The 6,000-nt window shown below is 36.6% G+C and overlaps 1 long non-coding RNA gene across 2 annotated transcripts in view; it reads left to right on the top strand.

The window, feature by feature from the left end:
* Window positions 1-358: 358 nt before the first annotated feature.
* LOC106484604 (uncharacterized) overlaps window positions 359-6,000 on the top strand; it is a 30,816-nt gene continuing 25,174 nt past the window's right edge. The window contains exons 1-3 of one of the 2 annotated variants that reach the window (XR_010883575.1): window positions 359-453; window positions 1,060-1,142; window positions 3,912-3,973. This is a non-coding gene — a long non-coding RNA (uncharacterized lncRNA). The remainder of the gene's footprint in view (window positions 454-1,059; window positions 1,143-3,911; window positions 3,974-6,000) is intronic. The other variant, XR_010883576.1, reaches the window with a different exon arrangement.

Genomic DNA, 6,000 nt, shown 5'->3' with positions numbered 1-6,000 from the left:
TCGTAAGTCATGCACTTGAGCTGCTTTTGGCCCAGAACAGTGGTCTATGAGAGTCGGAGCTGTCAGACCTGAGCGCTCTCCCCAGAGCAGCTCTCCAGCGCAGATTATAGAAAACATTCCCTAAAGATTTGGCTACACTTGCACTTTTAAAACTGCTGAATTCGTCTATGTAGTCTAGACGCTCCAGGGTTTATTCTCAAACCTGTTTCATGGAAATCATATTTTAAAGGCCTCTAATACCAGCTTCGCTTAAAGTGACGATTATTCTTTCTTGCTTCAGCGACTTACCTTAGCTACCACCAAGTTGCTAGGTCATAGGGTCAAGCCAGCCATCTCTCCATTCCTCTGCAGCTGTCACTGTTGGGAAGATGTGTGCCAAGGGGCTGGCATCCAGCCAGGATGTGCCTGGGTGCACCTGCGATAGCAGCCGAGTCGGGTTGCACAAGAATTCAGGTCTGGGCTGTTAAAATGTGTTGCATTTACTCTGAAGTAGGGTAAAAAGAATGGAAATACAGAATTGTTCCCCCCCCCCCCCATTCTACAATTTCCTCTCAGTCACTATGCTTGCAGTATGGGTTTTATGCAACAGACCTTATTGATAACTTCATTTTATTTTGGTAATAATTAATTGGGACAAATACTTTTGTTCACCCAGCACAGCTGGGTCATGTAGAATTATCCTTTAGGCTAAGGGGGATGAACTTACCACTTCCTTTACTTCAGTCACAGGCAAACAGCTTCTAGTCTGCAGGCTTCCTTTTCAGTATTTTCATATCATAAATGTAAAAAGGCTAAGTCAATTAAGTAATTGAACATCAGAGCTAGAAATGTGGATTGATTGGTTAATCAGTGAAGTAATGCAAATAAATGAAAGTAATAACAAACCCACAAGCTTAAATAGTTTAGTTAAATAAGGAGCTACTCTAGTGTCCTCCAAAATTGCTGCTTGTTGAAAAGGAACATTTTGTACAGTACAGTACATAAAGCACAGTAGAATACAATACATATAGTAACAATCTATAGCCACATAGGAACTTACTGATTGTCACTTTGATACAGAGCATGGACACCGGAATTTCCCAATGAGAGTTTCCATAGGAGAGAGAGTGAAAATTCCCTTCCTTCTTCTCTGAAACAGATTTGTAAGTAATATTTGATGGATGTTATTGCAATGGGTATTAGCTGGATAGATTGGGTAATGCGTTTTGTCCCAAAATTGTTTCTGAAACACCAATAGCTGCTGTGCAAGTTAATGTATATCATTTGTTTTATTAAGCAGAGTATAACATAACTACCATATACATATATGACTTATACTGGAAGCTTCAGCAGACTGTATTGTAGATAGTCCTTATGAACATGAACCTGGTATTCTGAAGCAAAAATGTATTGTAACTTTGTTTTAACTAGTTGCATGTGGACAACCACCACTCATTAAAGTAAAATTAATTTTATATGTGATACAGTGTTATTACTACTTAATTTTTATGTATTAATACTATTAATTTACTGTATTAACTGTAATAGCTCAGTATTAATTGACACATACTTCTCTGATATTTCACTTCTGTTAGTGGTTTTGATATTATTTTTGTAGATTTTTGCCTTGCTGTAAACATAGGGGAGGACATTAGAATATCAAGACAATGACGATTTGCAGAATCCTATCTGTGACAGGAGTAAGATTCATAGTACAGGCGATCTTAAGACTGGCCCTAACTTTTGTGTGGAGTAACAGTAAGTAGTGCTGTATGCATCACTCTCTCTGCATAGCTAAAAGTAAGTGCCATGCCTTCAGCTCAAGATTGTTAATTTTGTATTAATTGTAGTTAAAATGCTAACTTAGAATAGATGAAAGTATGCTAAGTAAAGGAAGCTTATGTTTAGACTACTAGCTGCACTTTTGTAAGGCCCTAAGTGCTACTGTGATGATCATGAGAAAACTTGTGGCATAACAGCTTAACCTAAATATATAGGGACATTTGTGTAAGACTATCAAAAATGAATTTCCAGAGACGGTTGTGTCATTTTAATTGATTCTCCATGACTTGCACATAGTTGTGGTAGACAGCTAGGCCCAGGCACCTGCTCTGAAAAGAATACTCAGATCATCCTCCATCTGACTTCTTTAAGCGTTACTTTTCCTTCAGTAGGAAGGTTCCTCTGCAATAAATAGCTCACTGCTTTGAGAAGGTCACAAAAATGCAATTTACTTACTACTCCTTATGGAGGAGAGTACAAAATACCTTCAAAAGGCAAACCTAAAACCATGTCAGTCAATTAAAATTAAAATCAAAATTCATATTAGTTATGATGACATTTATGATGATGATGATGATTATTATGATGACAGCTTATTATAACATTTTCCTCCTTTTGCTTGACTTCTTTCTGCTCCATGAGGGCTAACATGTTATTGCTAATCCCTTTTCTGTTCTGTAGGAGCTATCAAACCATTTATCTTTCTGCTCTAACTGATTAGCAAAATTAGGCTAAGTTCAAGAAATTGTTTGCAACCTGGAGCTTGGAGTTTGCTATTTATTAGTCACATGAGTAAGTGATTCAGATTCCAAAAGCTTGGCCACTTTTACAAACTGTATCAGCAAATTTCCTACTGATTTTACTTCTCCTACGAGCTTAAATTAGCTGTAACAAAGTATACAACAGCTATTAATGCTGGTTATTTTGTAGTTGTTTATAGTATTACTTATTAGTAACTATTTTAAGTACCTACAATTTACTACTATTTTCTGTACTATTTTATATACAAAAGAAAACATATTGAAACCCATTTCTGCCCCACCATTCCCAGAAAAGGAATGTTCCTTTAAATATTTCTATAAAAATATAAAAAACAGAGACTACAAACTTACCTAGGATTAAGACCATAAAACTTCTAAAGAGGCAGAAGTGTTCTTGCAACTAACTGAATTTTTCTTCATTGTTTTTAAAAGGACTGCCTCACCCACTAAGACAATCTAGAGCCCAATCTGCATTCAGCAGCTCCAGTTGATAGTCAACATTTGCATTGTAAGCAGTGCCCTTGCTTTTTAAAATTGTGTCAGTGGGACTTTGTGACAGTTTGTTCCTAATAATAGGCTCAAATTAGATTTCGTAGAACCAGTAAATGGAATTATTTATGAAAACACTTTTTATTTGTAGGGACACAATTACTTTCAGGGTGGAGAATAAATAAATGAATCTTAGATGGGACAAGTTCTATGTGGAATCTGGAAACTACTTGCTGTATTGCTTTTTATAATGGGATCTGAAAAAAATCTTACATATTCTGTACCAGAGAACAACAACAACAACAACAAAAGGACAGCTTTTACCCATTACTTTCTTTCATTCAGGAAAGTAAAACTTGTTGTACTTCTAAAATGTAGGTGAAATTTCTTATATTTCTTTCAGTATATTTCACTGTATGTCTCTCTGTCCGATCATACATACCTCCCTAGTTTTTGTAATGGGGAAGCATAATACAGATGTTGCAGATATTAGTTACAGATATTCATTTTCCCATGCAACAGTGTGAAGAGTAGAGCATCCATGATCTTCTTTCTACTGCTTGTGGTAGCAAGATGGAACCTAACAAATTTTCAAGTTGCAACTTCCTCAAACTTACCTTTAGACAATTTGGCAAATAAATATTTCAGCCCTCTCATAATGACCATCTTTTTTTATTATATATGGATGTTCTCTCTCCAAAATCTCAAAAATAAGAACAATTTTTTTTTTTGAAGGAGTATAAGAAGCACTGACTGCCAAAATGGCCTGTGTATTTTAGGATTTAAGCCATGGCACTCTGCAATTCTATGTGTTTGCACAAGAGCAAAAGGAGACATATAGCCCATGTATAGTTCTGGTGGAATGCTCCTAAACTTTTTTTTTTTTTTTTTTTAAATCAGGTCTCATGCTAAGAAACCTATTAACCACTAGTCACATCTCCTAAAACTCCTGCTGCTGTAAGGTAAATGACTGTCCTTTGTTATTTTTCATTTACATGTGACTATAGGATTCGCAGCGCTGTATAACTATAAATCAAAGTTAAACAGATGCCATGATTTGAAGAAGTTATGCATGATGATCTGCAAAGCAGCATTCAGTTCATTACATCATCTGTCTTTGATGCATACAACTTTATTTTCTGGACAGTAACGTTACAAATTTCTTGAAAGAAAGCTTTTTTTACTTCATCACAATAATCTATTGTAGAGAATCTGAAGGTGGAAGTAGGGCTATTGCTATTATTATTGTCTATCTGTAGTAGGAGTATAGAAGAACATAAGTAACAATGCAGTAACAATACAGAAACAGGTTTGCAAATTGTCTGTCATGGAAACCCAGTTTTGTGCAGACATAGCAGTCCACATATCTTCATTGCAGAGCAAGAGTAACACTGAGCAAAATTTCAGCACTTTTGACTGAAAGATCAGGACGAATAATTTGGTTATTAGGCCCTAGCCCCCTGAAAACTCTGATAGTGAAATGCCTCATATGCTTAAAGTAAGATGTCTAACTATAGGATAAAGGGTCTCAGCTGTTAAAACCTCACTCTAAGCAGCAAAAACAATTCTTTTATCTTGGTCTGAGGTTTGAGTCACTTTCAGTGAAAGAAAGCAAAAAGAACAAAGGGATTTTTGATTGTCTTATTGAGAACATTTCAATCAAAAAACGATCAATTTTGTTTTGGTTTAGGTAAAAACTTGCCTCAGACTAGAGAAAATACAATGATAGAAACACACATAAGTCACAGCTTTCTGGATGAATTCCTTTGTTTTGGAGAGGGGGAGAGAATGTTAGGGTGGCTCTGTCTTCTTCTTACAAAATTTAAAACTGGGAAGGAGGGGAGTGCATTTTTTACTTAAACTACCTCACCACTGTTACTTTATTTTTGAGCATCATACATCCTCTCAGTTTCTCCAAACTCAGCAAACCAGGTTTGTCATTATCTGATGCAGAGCCATTGCTTTTTGGTTATCATACCTAGTCTCCATCCTCCATCCAGAGTTGGCATGGGTGCATTCTTTGTTCTCAGTGCTATGCCTGTAAAGTCCTATTTCTAAAGCTGTATCACAGAAATTTTATTACTTAAATGCATAGAAATTCAAAGATGATACAGCTCTCAGCTACTCTCCAGGACAAAAAATAAAAGCCCAACAGGACAGTGCAACTCCACTGTATGAGTGGTAGTATTTACAGTGAAGCATAGTCCACCTTGTGCAAAATTTCTCTTAAAACCCATTCCCCTGTTGTCTCATGTGCCTTATCTCAGTGGTCATGCTAAAGGAGTTCCTGCCATCCTTTCCATCAGCTTTTCTACCTTTTCCCATGCTGTACTGGCACAAGTGTGCATAGGGCTACTCTGTTAACAAAATCAGGGTACTGATCTGGTTAAGAAAAGTAACAAAAGCAGTCTTTTTAATTAGAGGAAGAGGGAGGGGTTTGACCAGTTTGTTTTTTGTCTGAGTCACTTCTGTGATCCATTTGACAGACTGACACCACAAACCATTTTAGCTTTGTAATTGAGGATGTAGGGTGCTGTGAGACAACAGGCAGGAATATATGCCAGAAGAGCCTAAGGGAAGGAAAAGTATCTTAAGCTAGTATATTCACCTACTGTGGAAACTAACCCTGACAAAAGCATCGCTGAAGCCGTGCCAGACAAGTTTCCACTAGCCAAGGAGTTAGAAGGTGATATTCTGCTTAAATCATTTGTCACAGCTGAGGGTTACAATAATATGTGTAGGAATGTGCACAGAGCATCCAGTTTCACATCACGAAATACTAATTTAAAATCTCCATTTTGTTTTCCAGGTCACTTGCAGCTGTATACAAATATTTATGTTACTTCCCACTGCTTTTACCCAGTCTGTGAATCAGATATAGTCCCTTCATTAACTATAATTTACCTAGTTATTTGTTCCTTTCAATGTAACAATCTCTCTTTAGTCTGTCTTTCCACCAGTTAATACCCATATACACATTGCCAAGCTG

The sequence above is a fragment of the Apteryx mantelli genome, chromosome 2 (genome assembly GCF_036417845.1).
Source record: "Apteryx mantelli isolate bAptMan1 chromosome 2, bAptMan1.hap1, whole genome shotgun sequence".
Classification (NCBI taxonomy): Eukaryota; Metazoa; Chordata; class Aves; order Apterygiformes; family Apterygidae; genus Apteryx; species Apteryx mantelli.
The sequence above is the reverse complement of the archived record's forward strand: the minus strand, read 5'-3'. Positions and strand labels throughout refer to the sequence as shown.